Here is a 21,060-nt window from a genome sequence, read left to right on the forward strand (position 1 = left end):
GTATCTATAAACTCAGTACAACCTTGATCAAACTATTAAAATTTTTCAAAGAACTTGATAACCATACCTAAAATTTATATGGAAATGGCATATGAATAAGCTAACTTAACTTTTAAAAACAAGAGTTTTTAAACAAGAGTTTTTTAACTTTTAAAAACAAGAGTTTAGTTTAATATTAAATTAAACTACAAGGCCTTAGTAATAAAAACAAGGTAGTATTGGCAAAAGAACAAATTAATGAATGGAACAGAAGAATAGACAGAGATACACCAATGTGTATATGATAATTATTGCTAATTTTGAGTTACCATAAAACAGTGAAGAGAAGATAATTTAGTAGATGGTTTTGGGAAAATTTACTCATTATATAAGAAAAAAATATAACTGGATACCTGCCTAAAGCCACACCTGGATTAAAGACCTAAACATGAAAGTAGAAATTATAAAATTAATAAAAGAAAATATAGAAAACTATTTGTGACCTAGAGGGAGGAAAGAACTTGTTTTTCATTTTTTCATTCTGAAAAATTTCATATATGTCAAAAGTAGAGAGAATAGAACAAAGAGCTTCCATATAGCCATCACCCAGATTTCAAAGGTAGTCAGATTTTGTCATGTTTGCTTCTTCTATCCATTATTTCATTAATTTGTCAAAGTATCTTAAAGGAAATCCAAGATTTCATATAATTTCATCCTACATAGTATACAGTATACTCTTAAAACTATGGACACATTTTCTATATGCCATCTTTGCACCTGTAAAAGATAACTATATTTATGTGTATATATATATATACATATATATATATATATATATATATATATATATATATATATTGGCCATGCCGTGAGGCTTGTCTGATCTTAATTCCCTGACCAGGGATTGAACCCAGGCCCCAACAGTGAAAGTGCCAAGTCCTAACCACTGGACCTCCAGGGAATTCCCAAGATAACAATAATTAAGTAAGGGCTTTTTAAACAATCAAAGTTATTCACATTCAGTACATTATAATAGTTTCCTGGGGTGGGGGAGGAAAGGAAAAATGGGAATGGAGTATGGAGACAAAAGAAAATAAATAAGTAGAATAAGTGCAAAAACTTGCCTGTACTAGTGATGATAATATATCATGGGCTGAGGATTATAGCTAACTCTCTTCTATGCCCAGGCAGGGGCAGGGGTGGGAGGTAAAGAGCTGAGACAGTTTATATCCTTGGATGAGCCTAAAATAACAGGCACTTTCATCACAGGATTTGAGAAACTAGATACAAATATCTGAACAAATATCTCTCCCACTGCCTGAATCTCAATATTAGAGACTGACTATAAAAGGTTCTTTCTTAGACTGAAAAGGGGTCATGAAGTGCTCAAAAACCAAACCAAACCAAAACACCATATTGAGGGGGGATGTCAAAGGGTCACAGGAGCCAACTAAAGAGCTCCCAGTAGCCAAAGTGGGAACAATTCAAGGAACTAGATAATAAGGTATAGTACCTTGGGTTATAACCCGTCATATAAATATCCATGAGTTCATACTAATATAAATAAATTATTGACTAAATTATTAAAAGGGGAAGAAGAGAAAAATGTCTTGTGCTCTCGTGCAGAAGAATTCCCAATAATTTATGTACATGTTCCACCCACAATAAGCGGGGACATAACGCTGCATTCCTTAAATGGGGGCTTCACATATGACTTCCTTCCAAAGAGGGCAGTATGGGAAAGGGAGAAAGGAGAAAAGAGTAACTTTACAGTGGAGGAACCTGATAGATGCTATCTCAGCCAGGTAATCAAGGGCAACATCAAGAGTCATAAATCATGTTGAAAGTATGTACTCTGGATATGATATGTGATGAAGACATCACTATACCCCAATGAACTTCTCCCCAACACCCCATAACCCCAGGCTAATCATGAGAAAAACATCCGACAAGTTCCAGTAGAAGAGCATCCTGCAATGTACCTGACCAGTACTCCCTGAAACTGTTAAGGTCATCACAAAGAAAGTCTGAGAAACTCTTACAGCCAAGAGGTGGCTAAGGAGACATGACAAATAATATAATGTGGTATCCTGGAACCAACAAAAGGCCATTAGGTAAAAACTAAGGATATCTAAATAAAATGGGCTTCAGATATTAATAATGTATTAATATCGGTTCATTAATTGTAACATGTACCATACTAATGTAAGATGTCAATAACTGGGGAAACTTGGGGGTTGGGTGGAGTGGGGATGTAATGTAGAAACCCTCTGTCTCCATTCTTCTGTAAATCTAAAACTGTTCTTTAAAAAAGGGTCATGAGGGCTTCCCTAGTGGCACAGCAGTTGAGAGTCTGCCTGCCGATGCAGGGGACACGGGTTCGTGCCCCGGTCTGGGAGGATCCCACATATCGTGGAGCAGTTGGGCTCGTGAGCCATGGCCGCTGGGCCTGCGCGTCCAGAGCCTGTGCCCCGCAACGGGAGAGGCCACAACAGTGAGAGGCCTGCGTACTGCCAAAAAGAAAAAAAAAAAGGGGTCATGAAGTCAGTGGTCAATGGAATACATGGTAAAATTTTCCTTTTCTCCATTCCAGGTGGGAAAGATTTGTCTGTTTGTTTTATTATTATTATTATTATTATTATTTGCTAAACACAGAAGAGATCTTTGCTCAGAGACATAGGAAGTGTTTTTCTTCTCCCACTTTTGGGGTTATGAGTGAGCTTGCTGAAGTTGAAGGCAGATGCCTTAGAACCCTTGAGTAGATAACATAGCTATATAATTAGTTGGAACTTGGAGAGATTCCCAAGACAGCTGAGAAATGGCCAGTAGTGTACACTGATGGTCTGAACTAGGCACTCATTCCTTTGCAATCCTCGAAGTTCAGCCACATGCAGTTAGAATGATAGTTTCCACCAATCTGAAGTAACATAAGTGATTCTAGTCATAGGATCTCTGAGCAAAGTGTTCAGACAGGATTACCTGTTGGGGCTTTCATCTCCTACTCCTAGCATGGTGGCTGGCACTCAGTAGGTACTTAGCAAATGTTCATGAAATAGATGGTAATGTGCTCCAAGAGTTCAGTGCAGTATTACAATATTTTACATATGGTTCTAATAAAGTAAAGAGCTGTATAGCCTGGCTGGCAAAATGTTATAATGATCGCCTGAGAAAACATTTATTAAATATCTTCTAATTCATGGAATTTATCTTTATTAGTTCATCTACTATCAGTTTCAAATCTCTGAATAGCAGGACTGTGTCTTTTATTATGGGAAATGTTGGACCATATGTCACTTGAAAGGGATTTTTCCCTAAATATTTATTAATATGCTAGCTTGAACTCAAAAACTGGCCTATCAGGAATGGTTAATGTTTTCCTCATGAGGAATTGACGCAGTTGAACGCTGTAATTTTTGTGTGTATTTTTATTAGCTCAGAACCTTGCCAGTTCACTCATGCTAATCTGCAATTCCTGTAATTATCACACACAAAAAAGTTAATGGGGCAAATTAACCCCATTTCTCAATTCAGGCTTAATAGGAAAAAGTTATTTTGAAAGCTCAGTGGTTTATAAGCACTGCTTTACAAAACACACTGTAACACGCTTCTACTTCGAGATACAGCCTTAAGTAGTTAAACAAGTTCACTGGTATTAAATGGGTATATTTCCATCCTTTATTTTTCCCTATTGACTTCATTACTTAAGATATATCTGGCTAGATGCTGGCAGAGGACCTCCTGGAAGCATGCAGCCATGGTGGAGGGGGGTGGAGGGAGCTCCCTATTGGGGGAGGAGAGTGGACCTCATTGGAGATAAGTGTGATTGAACAACTAGCTCTCATGGAATATCGTTGAGAGGGTAATAATTGGTTTTAATCAGAGATTATGCAGTGAATCTGTGGATTGAAAGTGACTAATAACGGCTTACTATAATCTAAGACTCAGAAAGGCCCACGATAAAACAACTACAAAGAAGTAGAATCAAAACACATTCCTGGATGTTTTAATCATTGAAGTTGGAACAAAAGGGATAACCATGAAATCTTATTTCTAAAATAAATCCTTCCAGGAGTCAGTGAGTGGAGACCAAAGCAGACTTTTAGAAGAACTAACTTCAAAAGACATTCTCTATATTATAAGGGTCCAGTTGTTCAAATGATCAAGGCCTCCCGGAGATTCTAGGTCATGACTAAACCATCACCATCGACTCAGACATTTCTAGAGACCTAGCACTCTTCCACCCTCCGCTCCACTCACGGCCCAGGCTGGGCACTGAAGTTCCCCATCATTCGGCTGGACAGTGCTACAGGACAGGCCTCCAAACACAGAGCTTCCTGGGCACTGCAGTACCCTGGAAAAGCTCTAGTGAGAGCGGCTAAGTGCAGCCTGAGTGTCTGGTGAGATCAAACCTGAAGAGAGAGTGAGATAAGGAGAGAGCTGAGTCATTAGTCAATTCTTTTAACTAACTCTCTGAAGTTGGCTGGCTTCACACTAGACCTGGTGATTAATGGTAGAGAGATAGCTCTTACAATTCAACTTCTGTAAGTAGAAAGAAATTTAAAGCTTCCCCTGAGCATTCGCTTCCTCTTTAACTGCTTCAAAACAAATCTCAGTGTCTCTAGGCTGATGCCACTTCTCATCTTGCACGCAGCCCTTGACGGGGAAGAGGGGACAGGCCAGCCGTCCCCTATTGGACAGTGACCCATGGTTCTCTGCCTTTTCACAGCAATCTCCCAAAGGGAGAAACAGAGTCATGACATCAAGGGACAAAATGGCAACCCTGAGAGGTCATTCCACTGTCAGAAAGCTGTTATTCTGAAGAGGGGAAAGCTACTTGCAGTTTTCCAAGTGGATAGTCTGGAGTTTGCTATAGAAGTGCTTTTTAGTTCAATTATCCCTTGCAGAAAAGTATGTATATAAAAGTTAAGAAGATTCAATATGGAGAATAATTTTTTTCTGGCTTTGAAAGCATGACTCTTAGTTGCAGAGACTAATTACTCAGTTATCAAAGATGATATGGGTAAGGTGACCAGACCCACCATCTACCCGGTGGGTAGATGTACCCGGTACATCTGTACCCGGTACAGAAACCTCATACCCAATCTGTTAGTTTCATGAATTCTCCTTTCAAAATATTTTAATTCATCCAATTTTCTCCATTCTCATGACACCATTTTAGTTTAAAGAACTCACTCTTGCTTCTCTATAGTCTATCTCACGGCAGCCAGAGAGATCTTTGCTAGCCACTCCGCGGCACGTGGGATCTTCCCGGACCGGGGCACGAACCCGCGTCCCCTGCATCGGCAGGCGGACTCTCAACCACTGAGCCACCAGGGAAGCCCCAGAGAGATCTTCTTTAAACATTTGTGAGATCATACCATTCATGAAGTCATGTCATCTTCAATGGCTTCCTTCCAGGGCTGTAGATGATCTAGCCCTTCCCTACCTTCCAACTTCATTTCCTATTATGTTCTGCCCTAATACCACTGGCCTGTTTGGGGTTCCTTGACTAAGCCAACCTCTTATCTGCCTCAGAGACTTTGCCTTCATTTCTTCTGGCTGTAATGCTGACCTCCTCATGACTGGTTCTTTCCTGTCTTCTAGCTCTTAGCATAAATGTCACCTCCACAGATAGGATCTCCTCAACCTGTCCCCTTCCCTTGTTATTCTCCCTTTATTAATATCCTCTGCTTATTTTGTTCACAGCACTTATAATCTGAAATTGTCCTATTTATTTATTAATTTATATACTTACTCTTTTTTCTCAACTTTTTAAAAAATAAATTTATTTATTTATTTTTGGCTGCGTTGGGTCTTTGTTGCTGTGTGTGGGCTTTCTCTAGTTGCTGCGAGGGTGGGCTGCTCTTCATTGCGGTGCAGGGGCTTCTCATTGCGGTGGCTTCTCGTTGTGGAGCACGGGCTCTAGGCATGAGGGCTTCAGTAGTTGTGGCATGCTGGCTCAGTAGTTGTGGCTTGCGGGCTCTAGAGCTCAGGCTCAGTAATTGTGGCGCTTGGGCTTAGTTGCTCCGCGGCATGTGGGATCTTCCCAGACCAGGGCACGAACCCGTGTCCCCTGCGTTGGCAGGCGGCTTCTTAACCACTGAGCCACCAGGGAAGTCCATCTGTAACTTTTAATTCATGGAAAATTTCAAGCATTCTTGATCTCTTCTCTCCCACAGTAGAATCTAAGCTTTTCCAGGGTAGGAACCATGCTTGTCTTCGTGACATCATTGTATCTACAATACTTAGAACAGTGCCTAGAACATAGTAAATATTCAGTGGATATTTGTGAAATGAATGAAGAAAGAAAGGTCATCTAGAGCAGGGGTTGGCAAAATTTTTCTGTAAAGGGCCAGAGAGTAAATATTTTAGCATTTGTCATTTACAGTCTCCGTTGCCTACTCTTCTTCATGTAAAGACCATCCTTCACTCTTACAAAAGCAGACCGCAAGCTGGATGTGGCCCAAGGTCTATGGTTGCCAAGCCCTGATCTAGATCAAAAGAGAAGTTTATCCATGACCCTAGTTACATCTAATGTCTAACTTTTGTATACTTGTCTGAGTTCTAGGGTGTAGTAGATAAACTGGAGTAGTTATGTCAGCTGTTACCTCCTTGTCCATGACCCCTTCTTAGTGAACCTGTTCCACCCACAGTTCCTGGAGAGGAATCGCTTTATATGCTACCTGATTTCCTCTACACCTCCTACTTCCTACTCATGGCTGATTGTACTAGAGCTGAACTCTACCCCAATCAGATGATGACTCTATGGAATTTGGAATTGGGCCACTAAAATTGAACCAATTAGATGCCAATGGGCTCTTGACATAAAATAGTAGGGTAGATCTGTGACAAACCAAAGCCAAATGTAAGCTTATATTTTCAGGGAATAGAGATACCACAACAAAAAGGAGGTCAGACTACTAAAGACACTGAAGGAGATATACAGGTAGAAGCACAGACCTGAAGCCCCAGGATCCTGAGAAGAAAGGAGTAGCCTTGGGTCCTGAACATCCAGTTCCATGTCCCATGTGGTCTAGGTGTGCTTTGCTTATGTCCTTGGATATCTGTGAAGTGGTCTGTTGTTATCTCTCCTTAACTGACCTAATTTAAGAGAGCTTCTATTCCTGACAGTGAGGCTGGGTGTTTCAAGTTACTATCAAAGCTATCGATCAATACACACATATTTAACAGATGTCTGCTATGTTTAGGATATCTGATAGACATCATGAGAGCAAACACATATGTACAAGAAATTGTTATTGCCTTCAGCGAGGGTAAATCTAGTTGAGGGATGAGGCAGAGATATATGAAATAATAATTAATAGCGTAAGGCCGTGTGCAGTTAAACACCTCATGACAGGATTCTATCTACGTGTCTTAAGACTTTTTAAAAATCAATTTTAATGGTATTTAAAGCAAAATGAAAATGGATGCTGAGGAAATAATACTGTTTCAAAAGAATTACACAACAGTGCATTCTGACAAATAAAATTGCTTTTTATCAAGAATTGTACTTTTGTCTAAGTACTTAAGGCACATTTTAGCAGAATTTTGAAACTGCTAACCCAGAGTCAAATCTGTCCAGATTAACTGAGAATAAACCATTCCTGTGCTCTTTCTGAAGGAGATAACGACTATCCCCAGACTATCGAAAAAGTGTTTGGTCTTAACAACAAACGTTAGATAAAATCCTGGGTGTGTTCAAAGCAAACTCTTGGGTATTTTATCAATACAGGCATCAGGTTACCAATTGCTTGAAAATGAGCTCCCTGATATTGTCTCTATGCTGACAAAATATTCACTCAGAAAAACAACCTCTAGAGACCTGTGTCTGATATGAGTGCGTATAGGAATTATTTTTTCCTGAACCAAGATTTGTAGAAGTGCCATCTTCTAGGGGTGCTACCTACAAGATCTACTCAGTCTGAAGTGGAAATAAACTCTATAAAGGCAACAAGTTTATCAGGATTTTTTTTTTTTAGATCTTTATTGGAGTATAATTGCTTTACAATGGTGTGTTAGTTTGTGCTGTATAACAAAGTGAATCAGCTCTACATTTACATATATCCCCATATCCCCTCCCTCTTGCGGCGCCCTCCCACCCTCCCTATCCCACCCCTCTAGGTCATCACAAAGCACCCAGCTGATCTCCCTGTGCTATGCGGCTGCTTCCCACTAGCTATCTGTTTTACAGTTGGTAGTGTATATATGTCCATGCCACTCTCACTTCGTCTCAGCTTACCCTTCCCCCTCCCCGTGTCCACAAATCCATTCTCTAGTAGGTCTATCAGGATTTTTTTAAAGTAACTTTTTATCAAAGCATTGTTTTAAAAGGACATAAAGATGGGAAATGGGGAGTAATAAAATAAGTTTTCTGTCATATCAATGCGTAGAAATTCAGCATAGGTGCCATAATCTACTACTTAGACCCCAATGGTTTTTCTTCATCCATGGAGTATATACACTTGATACAAAACAGGGTATGAGTCAGTAATTGATTTGTGTTCAAGTGCCAATGCTGATAGTACTATACCAGTTAACTAACCAGTGTGGTTCAGAATCATTTGGGGGCTTGTTGAAACAGATTTACTGGGCCCCACTCTCAGAGTTTCTGATTTAGTAGGTGGGCCTGAGAATCTGCATATCTAACAAGTTCCTAGGTGATACGGATGCTTCTGGTCTGGGGCACCACACTGAGAACCAATGAACTGACAACAATCACATAGGCTTTGGCCCTTTCACTAGCCTGGACTTCCCTGCTGGACATACCTAGAGAGTCCATTAGAACTGTATGAAGAAACAGCCTGAGGTGGTTTCCGTATGAATTCTATTGCTCAAAAGTCATACAGTGGTTTGGCGGATTCTGTCTGTAATTCTGATGCATTTTTAATTCCCTCATTTTCATATAAGGCCCAGTGCCAGCTGATAGTGGTGGCTTAAGTAAAGAGGCACACGTAGCAGGCTCCAACGAGATCCCCCAGCGAGGAACCACAGCAGAAAATCTTCTCACCAAAGAAGTTCACACTGATGGCTCCAGTGGCAGTGCTGGGCCAGTCTAGTTTTGGTGTTTGGAAAGGGCTGTCCAGAGAAATGGATACTGCCACATGCTACCACATGGATGAACCTCGAAAACATTACGCTAAGGGAGAGAGGCCAGTCCTCCAAGACCACGCATTGTATCACTCCATTCACACGAAAGTCCAGAACAGGGACGTCTACAGAGACAGAGGTAGATTAGTAGTTTTAGGGCTGATGGGGAAAGGGACAGTGTAGGTGTGAGGAAGAGATTAGCTCAGGGGTACAAGGTGTCTTTTTGAGGTGATGCAAATGTTCTAAAATTGTGGTGATGGCTGTACACGTCTAAAACCATTGAATTGTACACTTTAAATGGGTGAATTGTATGGTATGTGATTTATATCTCAATGAAGCTGTTAAGAAAAACAAAAAAGGACTGTCCGCTGGCAGTTTGTTCATCTTCACACCATGCCCACCGTCTTCCTACCATCCCCAAGGCTTTCCTTGGTACTTGCGCATGTGCAGACTGTCTCAAAAGAATGGCGAGGCGCTAATATTAGTGGCCATTTCTAAAAGGAAAGAAGGGATTTCCAAAATAGAATTAAGTCTTTGTTACCTATTATTTTTATCCAAAATGGAAGAAAAAAGGTTATGTAAAAGAACAAAAGAGGACTTGCCTGACGGTCCAGTGGTTAAGATACCACGCTTCCATCGCAGGGCCCACGGGTTCGATCCCTGGTCAGAGAACTAAGATCCCGCATTCCGGATGGCGCAGCCAAAAAAAAAAAAAAGAAAAAGCACAAAATGTATAAGACTGACAGAACGGTTTTCTGGTTTCTTTGGAAGGTGGTTTGTCCAATCAAAATTAAGTGTTCCAAGTGTGAGAATTAGGAAGAAACCACTGAGGCCTCCACTCCAGGAAACACAGTTTGAAGGCAACCATGAGACTTGGGCTCCAGAAAGTATCTTTATACATCCCACAGTATAGAGATGGTATTAAGAAATGAAATAACATTTCCTCTCAAGGGCTATATGAAGAAGCTTGTGTGTGAAGGAAAATGCACTGAATAGTCCAGGCCTTGGACACACACACACACACACACACACACACACACACACACACACACAAAGCAAATGGTTCAGAAAGTGAAACTCATCCCAGAAGCAAATTACCTAGAGTTAATTCATTAATATGTTTGCAGAACATCTACTGAGCACATATAATAGCCCTCAACACTGCAGTCAGACGTTGCCCTGCGCTCAAATGATACAAAGAAAAGAGAAGCTGCCCCAGTCCTCAAGGAGCTTATTGTCTAGGGGGAAACTCAATAAACCAGTGGTCCCAGTACTTTCTGGTGACCACTTTGATAAATGGTGCTTTGGAAGCACAGAGAGGGACAGGTAAATTACACTGTGGGCTTAGAGACAGCTTCCGGTAGAAAATGACCCTTGATCTGAGTTTTAAAGGAAAAGTAGAAGTTAGCTAGCTAGAGAATGAAGGGATAGGATGTGACAGTGTGGACTTAAGAGCAGATTAGGAAGCTCAGCTTTGGAAGGCACTGTTGGCAGTGGCTTGCTCCTTCGTGGTCCCAGAACATGCAGAACACGCCTACCATGGTTCTAGCTTCCCCTGGGTAACCTTGACCCTTGGGGGTCTGGTGACATCACTTCCTCCTTTTATTCCTCCGCGCCCAGCACTTGCCATTGGTGGTGGCTTGCCGTTGTCGCTCACTTCTGCCTGCCTCACCATCCCGATTGACTTAGCTCTTCCATCACCCGTGTAACCAATTGACTATAATAAATGTCTTCTGTTCCAAAGACCAAAAAAAAAAAAAAAGGTGGGAAGGGATGGAAACAACAGACAGTATCACTTCTGATAGGAAACTCCAATCACCTGTGAATGGCTGGGCGAACGATGTGTGAGGGGAGAGGAGCAAATAAAACAAGAGAAGTAGGGTGTTAGGTGCTAAACTGAAAGCGACAGGGGGCTTAAGTAGGATTAAGTAGGAGTCTGATTAGCATTTAGTAAGATCACCTTGGTAGCAATGCAGAGAATGGGTTTCTTGGGGTTGGCTACGCTCAGCTTAGCAGTAGAAAAATTATTTAGGAAACCGTTTCAATAACCTAGTGAAAGATGATACTGGCACGGACTAGGCAGCAGTTCTCAAACATTTTGTTCTCAGGAGCCCTTTATACTCTTGAAAATTATTCAAGGCTCCAAGATAGCTGACTTAGTTCTCCACAGCACATGCAGACACAACAAGGTGATAGAAAAGAGATTACCTGCTGATGAATATTTCTGTTTAAGAGCCAGGATAACTTCTCCAAGATCTCTCAGCTGACTCTCTTCCAGTTCTGAAACTAGTCACTGCAAAGAGGGGGCAGGGGAAGCATCATGCCTGGCTTAAACTAATCGTGATTCTGTCTCTGGGGCCAGGGTTGGGGCTGGATCCAGCCTCCTCTGAAGCTTATAGAGGCACCTACTAGGAAGGAAGGCAGTGGAAAGGGTAAGCGCCATGAGGGCGGCAGCTATTGGTGGCAGTCATAGGATTCATCAGCGTAGAAGTTGTCAGTTAAAAGTCCCATGTCTAGTGATGATTAACCAGAGAGATAATGAAGTAACATGAGCTGAGACCTGAGGACTGGACTCTAAGGAACACTCACACTTAACGGATGAGCAAGGGAAAAGGAAGCTCTGAAAGGAACTCCGGGGCAGAAGGGACGGTGGTTAGAAGCGTGTGGCTCTAAGTCAGACTGCTGGAGTTGAGCGCTATGAACGCTATTAGCTGTCTGTCTGATCTTGAGAAAATCACTTAGATGTTCTAAACCTAAGTTTTCTCATCTATAAGATGGCGGAAATAATTCTGCTATTTCATTAGTGCTATTACGAGGGAGGATTAAATACAGTAATTGTGTAGTTGGCACAGAACCTTAATAAATGAGGGCTATTGTCTTATTAGTGCTAGTATGAATGGGGGTCTGCTTCAGAGATGGAAAGATAATCGGATGTAATGGAAGCCAGGAGAGAAGAGAATTTTTAAAATATCTCCAGTGGTAAATACTGAAAAGAAGTCGTTTAAGGTAAGAACTGTCAAGAGATACTTAGGGGTTGTCCTAGTCACATTTTTAGCATCTACTATTGGTTTATATTAAACTAGCAGTCAACTAAATAAGATCTTTCTAGACAAACTCCAGCCAAACGAGGGCTCCTTCTTTCTGTACCTGTGTAGCTGACCACAAGACTTAGTTTATCCACTACATTGTATCTAACCCTTGGTTTTAATCCAGTGTTCTGGCCTGACAAGACTAATTTGAATCTTTGATCTATTTGCTTACGTCAGATGGCATTTCCAAGGTCAATGTCATCTGCATATTTGCTGTGTATATCTTGTATCTTTTTATCTATTTGAACAGTTAAGTGGTAAGAATATTTAAAAGGGAAGTTACTTTTCTCCAAGCTTCATTCAGTTTCCTCATCAGTAAAATGAGTATAATTATATTTATTTCACATAGGGTTGCGATAAATAAGTAAAGGCCTGAACGTGCCTAGTACTGTGTATGGCGCAAAGAAGATGTTCCTACGTTCTTCCTGGTTCCCTCCTCTCTTCTTCCCTGTGTCACTTTTTCCTTTTTCTCTCCTTTCTTTTAAAATTTCTTTAAAACTTTGTTTTAACATATTGCCTTGCTTACAAAGAGAAACTACGTGTAGAATAGGACAGTGTTTTGAAATCCAATTGGCTAGAATAAACTGAATTTCATGCTTTGAATTGGTGACAGCTCCTTTAAGTAAATATAAAGGCATAAATATATTTCTGTCTCCTTTTCTCATGATCCCCTAATCCCTACTTACACATGCCTCCTCCCACATCCCCTCTAGCCCCTCCAAGCAGGTCACAGTCACTTCACTGCTAATAGAAATACATTCACTGAGTATCTACAATGTGAACAGCCTCAGGTTAGGACTGAAGTTAAGATACTAGAAGCCGAAAACAATCTTTCTGCCTTTTAGGACCTAATGAACTGTGAATATCTGGGTTTAATCCCCTTAGAGTCTCTCCATTCTCCTGTAAATCAACTACCTCATGGTAACACCTGGGGCAAAGAAAGAAAGACCCCTTGTGGACTTTTGCCCTCTCTCCCAGGTAATATGTACATTTTCTATGTGTATTCTTTCATGCTTCCAACAAATATTTCTGAAACTTCTATTATGCGCCAGGCATGATTATAAATACTAAGGATATGTGGAGAACAAGGCAGGCAGTGTCCCTGTTCTCATGGGATTTACAGTCTAGAGTGGGGAGACAGACGATAAACAGAAAGAAAAATGCTTGACCAGGACAGTGTTGGACATAAACGTGATACAGAACGTTTGAACAGGTGACATGCTCCAGAGTGGCTCGTTTAGGTTGGGTGGGCAGGAAAAGTCCCTCTAAGCAGGTGACATTTCAGCTGAGACCTGAATCACAAGCACCAGTTACACTAAGATCTAAAGAACATTCCAGACAGAAGAAACACTAGTACAAAGCCCCTGAGGTAGGGATAAAATCGCTGTGTTCACAGGGCTGAAAAGAGGCCAGCGTGGCTGGATTACAGCACCCAACGGGGAGAGTGGCGTGAGATAAAGTGGGAGAGCCACAGGCCAGGTGACCAGGCAAGGCCTTGCAAACCTGGAGGCCTGTTAGAATGTCCTGGGGGGCTTTAAAAACTATGTGAACCCTCCTCCAGAGATTCTGATTCACTTGATCTGAGGTGGAGCCCAAGCAACAAAAGTTCCCAGCGGATTCCTCTGGGCAGCCAGGGTTGAGAATCAGTGATGTCTGTGTTTCACAAGCTGTGGTAGGGAGTTTGTATTTTCTCCTAAGTGGAACGGGATGTCACTGAAGGGTATTAAGTGGAGGAGAGATGGGATTTGAGTAATTTATTTAAAAGATCCCTCTAGCTTCTATATGGAGAGTGGATTTAGTGGATCAAGAGAGGAAGCAGGTGATTGTTGTCTTTTTGTGGACATATGCTTTCATTTCTCCTGGGTAAATACCTAGGAGTGGAATTGCTAGAAATAACCCAAATGTCAATCAAAAGTTGAATGGATCAACAAACTCTGATATGTTCATACAAATAAAATACTACTCGGCAGTAAAAACAACTGCTGATACATGCAATAACATAGATGAATCTCAAAACCATTATGTTAAGCAAAATCAGGCAGACGCAAAAGCATGTATACTGTACTAACCCTCTTTTGAGGAATAACAATCAGAAATGGTTGCCGCTAGGGGTAGAGACTGACTGGAAGGGGCTTAGTAGGGAATTTATTAGGGTAATGGAAATGCACTACATCTTGATTACATGAGTATACACGTTTATCAAAACTCATTTGAACTGTACACTTAGAATCTGTACATTTCATCGTATGTGGATTTTACCTCGATTCAAAAAATGAAAAAGGACTACTACACATGTACTAGAATGATTTTTTAAAAATTCCAAGTGCTGGAGAGGATGTGGAACGAGTAGAACTCTCAGATGTTATTGGTGGGAGTGTAAGATGGAAAATAGTTGGGCGGTTTCTGATCAAATTAAACAGGCACTTACCATATGATTCAGCAATCTCACATCTAGTTATTTACCCAAGAGAAATAAAATATGCCACACAAAGATCTGTACATGAATGTGTATATAGAAAAGCAACAGGGGTTACAGTTAGGAGAATCTTTGCAGTGTCCCGGTGAAAGATGATGGCATAGTCTAGGCTAAGGAGATGGAGATGAAAGATTGGAGATGGTGTGGAGATAGGATATGGAGATGAAGAGAAGTCAACAACTTCAGGATATATTCTGGAGGTAGAAGCTGAGGGGACCCCATTGTTGACTGCGTGAGCAGAAGAGAGGAATCAAGAATGACTTTTAGGTTTTTCGTATAAGCATCTGGGTGGGTGATGCTGTCATTTATGGAGCAGCGGAAGCCTCGGATGAGTAGGCTCCGGGAGAGGAAAATCAAGAGCTCTTTTTTAACCATGTTAAGTCTGAGATGTTTATTAGACTTCTTGGGTATTTCAGCAGCGGATTTCTGAAAAAAGATGCTTCCATCTTTTACTGTTAAAATATAAACTTTCCATCTGGTCCAGTGGAGGATGCTGTGATGATAGGTGGCAGTAGAATGTAGTTCCTTTGAATTTGTGATAGAGTCAGGAACAGGCTTATGAGAAGCAGGATTAGATATACTTTAATGTTTCTGTATGATTGTGGACCCAACGGATAGAGAGAATAAAACAAAATGTTGAGGATGAGATGAAACAACAAATAGTTTAATCCAAGCAGTGGTGTAGTCGCCTGACTGGAGCTTTCTAAGAACTAATCAGGCTTGAAAATTAGATAATGATATGATTTGGATTTAGGGATGTTAGTTATCTGCTGCTACATAACAGACTACCCCCAAATTTATATTGATAAGAATATAAATGTTTATTATCTTACACAGTTGCTGTGGATTGGGAATTGGGGAACAGCTTGGTGAGTTTCGTTTTTTAGCGGGAAGGGCTTAATTGTTGTTGTTGTCTTAATATTTTTCAGGTTTAAAAAGTGTTTATAAAGCTTTTAATTCCCAGTAGGAAAATGTTATCTGAATGATTGTTCTAATAGCAAACCACTGTAACTTGTTTCAACTGCATTTGGGACAGAGGGAGAGAGACTATTTTCAAAGCACCATAGCTTTCTTCATGAGAAGGTCAGAGGTGCACTGGTTTGTATTATTGCGACATCCATTAGGCGATCTTTCCTTCAGCATGGGCTTTATTTGTCAGAAGGGCCTTAGGCTTGACCTCCCAATTTGGCTGAAGATTTACTGATGAGATTCACCACCTTTGGGTTGCTCTGATATTTCAACATATTTGCCAAGTTCTGGGGCACATCCTGGAAGGCCGTCATAACTTCTGGATCCTGCATGGCCGCAAGAAGCTCTGGATCACTAATAATTTCATTGAGCCCAAGCATTCCTACCATTCCAGGCATACCCCTTCCCATTCCAGGCATTCCTCCAGGAAAATTACCCGGTGTTGGCCCAGGAAAGCCACCGGAAAAATAGCTACATTCAGTTCCTGGTTGTCTTCTGACTTATTCCTCCCTCTGGGCTCTCTTTTGTTCTTCCTGAGCCTTCTTAACCCTTTCTATTTTTTCTTTGATCTCTCGCTCTTCATGTTTTCACTCATACTTTCTCTGATGTTCAGCCATTTTCTGGGCCCTCGGTTGAACTTCTTTCAGCATTGCACTAGCATCTTCAACATAATCCAGCTTAAAGGCAAGGGCAAGCTCATGGACTGCTTCTGCACAGTGGCCCAGAGGTATGTGCGCTTTCCCTGCCCACTTATAAGGCTGAGCTGAATCTGGATTTATTTCAATATCTCTGTCACAATCTCAGATGACAGCATTTGGCTTCTGTAATTTGATGAAGACACTGGCTCTCTTGGCATATGGAATGGCCAAGCAAGGATTCAGCTTGATGGTATCTGTGAACTAGAGCCTCAATGGCAGCCGCCTTTTTATCCTTTGCCTCATCCATCATCGCCTGAGTTATCTCAACATTTTCATCTCCCATTTCTTGAGGGGGCATCCGTGTCTGGTTCAATCACACCTTCAATTTCTAGATCACTTTCCTCACTTGATGTTTCATCTGTCTTTATGTTTTCCTCTGCTTTCTCACTATCCGGTTTTTCTTTCTTGGTATGTGCTGATTAATTTTATGAGTAGCAGGTGGTATTTTACCTCCAATGACCTCCACCCACTCCCTCAGGAAGTGCATTTCTTCAGTGTTCAGGACACTGGCATCCTGCTTACACATTTTCATGAAAGTTCAAAGCTCATTCACTTTGGGAAGGTCCATAGTCCGGCAAGGCTGAGGCTGAGGTCGGATTCCAGCCCAGGGCACTAGCTCAGCGTGACTACGTAGAAGGGTGAGGCGGCTTAGTTTTGAGTCCAGGTCCCTCTGAAAGTCGCAGTCAATATGTTGGCCAGGGCTACAGTTTTTGAAGGCTTGACTGGGGCTAGAGAATCTGTTTCCCAGATGGGTGATTCATACACGTGGCAAGTTAATGCTGGCTGTTGGTAGGAGGACTCAGTTCCTTACCACGTAGACGGCTCCCTGGGCTGCATGAGTAGCTGGCTTCCTCCACAACAAAAAATCCAAGAGTGTGCAAGGTAGAAGAAGCAATGTCTTTTCTGTCCTAGCTTCAGAAGTCACTCTCCATCATTTCCACAATAGCCTATTGATTACAGGTCAGCCTCATTCACAGTAGAAGCGTCTACACAGGGAAGTGAGTAACAGGAGGAGAGCATCGCTGGAGGCCCTTTTGGGGGCTGGTGTCAGCTCCCTTTTTAAGTTTTGTAGTTTATGATATGTTAGTAGTATAAAGGGACTCATCTTTGTAGTGGCGTATGAGAAAAATTCCCCTAGATACTCGTGGCTCCGGACCTCATATGCAATTCAACCAGCTTTAGAAGATATCATCAAAAGAATTTGAGAAGATAAACTTTTTTTTAAATAAGTTTTTTTATCCAGTATCCCACAATAGTAACATTTTGTAAAACTATAAGCATTTTGTAAAACAATAAGCATTTTTGAAGACATTGAGAAGGCTTACAATTAAATATAGTAGTGTTCTAAAAATCACACACATGGTATTGGTATTTTTGTGTAAAGGAATCTGTATGTTTAGTGTTTTAAGTTTTTATAATGTTTAGGAGAATACGACCTATTGGAATGACACATTGTATTGTAATGCTTATTTAAAATGTGTAGCTAAGTAATTGATTTACATTTGTGATTTTAAGTGGAAATCTTTCAAATGTAAATACACTATTAGACATTTAAAAAACTTAAAGTTAACATATTTATAATATCAATTTATTAGATATATGTGAATTACTTAAGTACTTGGAAAGTGTTGGTTTTGGTTTGTGTTTTGGTCAGACAACTGAAGAACTTAAAAAAAATAAATTGAATATATTAAATTTATAAGTGTAGTTAAAATATTTAAAGTAGGTTAATTAACTGTGACCAAACATTCATCAAAAGTCGCCTTAGAGGGACTTCCCTGCTGGTCCAGTGGTTAAGACTCTACGCTCTCAATGCAGGGGGCCCTGGTTCGATCCCGCAGGTCTCAACGAAGATCCTGCATGCAGCAATTAAGACCCGGCGCGGCCAAGTCAAGTACAAAAATAAATGTATATATTTTTTAAAGCCCCTTTAGGAGGGGTTGTTTAAATTTAGCTCTATCTATAAAATTTTATAAATTTATAAGCTTACAGGAAAATCTCCTTGGCTTTTGATTTTGTAAAGTCAAGCATTAATTTTCAATACCAGAGTAACTTTTGAATACTTTCCCTTGAATGCACAAAAGTTAACCTTAAGTAAATAGATTCACTTGGATGGCAGTGGGGGAAGGGGGAGAAGAGAGATTTCGGCTGATGGGCCAAGTCTTGCCTGACTAAACTTGGGCCTGACTCTTGTTCCTGCCTGATGGCTGAGCTGGCCCACCAATAGGAACTCTTCCCTGCTAGGGCCGGAGGGGGTGAGGGGGAGGGCAGGGAGCCAGGCCTCCACCTGGATTGTCTGTTCCCCCCCTCTCCCCCCCCACCCCCGCCACCTCCTTGATCTCACTGTACTCTGTGCATGTAATAAGTGCTGCACTAGCCTTAATAACAATTCATAGCATGATTCCCGCTCTCTCCAAAGAAGCTGAGCACATGGTATAATGGGTTTTATTAACTTGCTCTTTGATTGTCCAAGGGACTTCTAATGGACCTGCAGGACTAATTGTGGCTGTATTAAGCAGAGAGTACAATAAAAAAATATCAGAGGATCCTGGACGTAAAAGCTGCAAATTCACCACATTGTAGTAATATGACTTACAGATATAAAACAAAAAAATAGACAAACATTGATTAGTTTGGGGTAGCACAGTCTCACATTTAGCTTTGGGTTGTAATATTGAAGTTTTAAATTTACTATAACTGAACTATGCCTGAACACCCTACCCAGCTGGGTTGTGGGCAGGAATGCTCTTAAATTTCCTATTAACTGTATTTTTGCGTCTTCCATGGAAGTTCAACTCCCAGTTCATGCTTTTTGCCTGGGATGGCACGTAGGTGCCTGAGGAGAGCCTCAGCAGTCCTGAGCGCCAGAACAGGGGCCACTCTTTGTCACAGGACGCCCTGCTCTTCAACATGGCACCTGTCTAGTGCCTGACCCTGCTACCCTTCCCATGGGTTTTAGCATAGTTTCCTATCGCTGCTGTAACAAGTTATCACAGACTTGGTGGCTTAAAACAACGCTTTGTTCTCTCACCGTTTTGGAAGGTGTAAGTCCACTATCGAGGTATCATCACCTCCTGCTGAAGTTTCCAGGAAACACTTCCTCGACTCTTCCTGGCTTCTGGTGGCTCCTGGCAATCCTTGGCATTCCCTGCATTGTAGCTGCGTCATCCTCATTTCTACCTGCATCTTCACATGGCCGTCTCCCCTCTGCATGCCTCTCTGTGTCTTCATGTGGCCTTCTCATTAGGATGAGAAGGGTTTAGGGCCCACACTAATCCAGCAAGATCTCATCTAAACTAATGACATCTGCAAAGACCCCGTTTCCTAATAAGAAAGGTCACATTCTGAGGGTCCAGGTGGACATGAACTTGGGGAGATGCCGTTCAACACACAAAGGTACTGGGGCTGCAGGTTCAGGTCATGTTTAGAGCCAGGTGCTGGAGGACGTGGAGTGTTGTGATGAGAATGCTGAGGTTTGCTCTCTACCCAAAGGGGAAGCATCAGGTGCTCTATGCAGGAGAGTGTCATGGTCAGAGTTTCACGAAGGATTGCTTTGGTCACAGTGTGTAAAATCAATTGGAGCAGGGAGGGAGCAAGGAGGAAAGAAACCCAGTTTTACCATTGGATAATCAAGTGATAGGTAGGTAATACAGTCTTGAGTCAGCATAGATGGTATAGGAAGAAGAGGAAGGGACAAGTGGGAGACGTATCGTAAATTCAGAGTTAACCAGACTTAGCAATTAATATGTGGGTGGGAGGAAGCGAGTGAAGAAAGGGAAGTGGTGTAGGGGGCTGGACAATATGGGTGGTCCCTGAACATCGTTGAGTGGTTGCCAAATGAGAGATAGTGTTACCCAGAGGGCCGGGATTAAAGAGAAAGGCAAGGCTTGAGGATCCCACAGTGGTGGACCCCAGTGACATTATGAGTGGTTAGGGAATTGGAAGTAGGCTCTTTCAGTTGGGATTATTTCCATGAAAAGTATTCTACGTTTGTGTAAGAGGATTCCATGGCATAGGCCTTACCTGCTTTTGCTTTTTTTTTTTTTTTTAACCCAATTTTTATTTAATTAAATTAATTAATTTCTTTACTTTTGGCTGCATTGGGTCTTTGTTGCTGTGCGCAGGCTTTCTCTAGTTGTGGCGAGCGGGGGCTACTCTTCGTTGTGGTACGTGGGCTTCTCACTGCGGAGGCTTCTCTTGTTGTGGAGCACGGGCTCTAGAGCGCAGGCTCAGTAGCTGTGGCGCACGGGCTTAGTCGCTCCGCGGCATGTGGCATCTTCCTGGACCAGGGCTCGAACTCGTGTCCCCTGCATTGGCAGGCAGATTCTCAACCACTGCACCACCAGGGAAGTTTTGCTTTTGTTTTTTTTAATACTCTACCTACATCAGGTTCTTTGTCTGGATAATGTATCTTTAATTGTAATAGATTACTTTCCTAAAAGGCTGTAACAATTCACTTTTTTACTGGCATTGTATGAGAGTTCCCTTTCCTCCTTGTTCCCATGATTAGTAGGTATTTCACTCTTTAATTTTTGCTATTTGAAAATATGACTTCTTTAAATGGCTGCAAAACATTCCGCCATGTCAACATACCGTAAAATACTTAAACATTTTCCTATTTTTGGACATTAGATTGTTTCCCATTTTTTGCAGTAATAAAATTAATAACCCAGAAATGGGCATTTTTATACATAAATCTTTGTCCATCCAATGATACTTGCAGTGCAACTTATAATTTGAAAGAGGATGACATAGGTAT

At 41.4% G+C, this 21,060-nt stretch overlaps 1 protein-coding gene and 1 pseudogene across 1 annotated transcript in view; one reads left to right on the plus strand and one right to left on the minus strand.

The window, feature by feature from the left end:
- The window catches only part of JADE1 (jade family PHD finger 1), a 196,334-nt gene that overhangs the window by 105,463 nt on the left and 69,811 nt on the right, over positions 1-21,060 (plus strand). The gene's annotated exons all lie outside the window — the stretch shown is intronic.
- On the minus strand, positions 15,801-16,869 carry LOC131758711 (hsc70-interacting protein pseudogene; annotated as a pseudogene).

The sequence above is a fragment of the Kogia breviceps genome, chromosome 6 (assembly GCF_026419965.1).
Source record: "Kogia breviceps isolate mKogBre1 chromosome 6, mKogBre1 haplotype 1, whole genome shotgun sequence".
Taxonomy (NCBI): Eukaryota; Metazoa; Chordata; class Mammalia; order Artiodactyla; family Physeteridae; genus Kogia; species Kogia breviceps.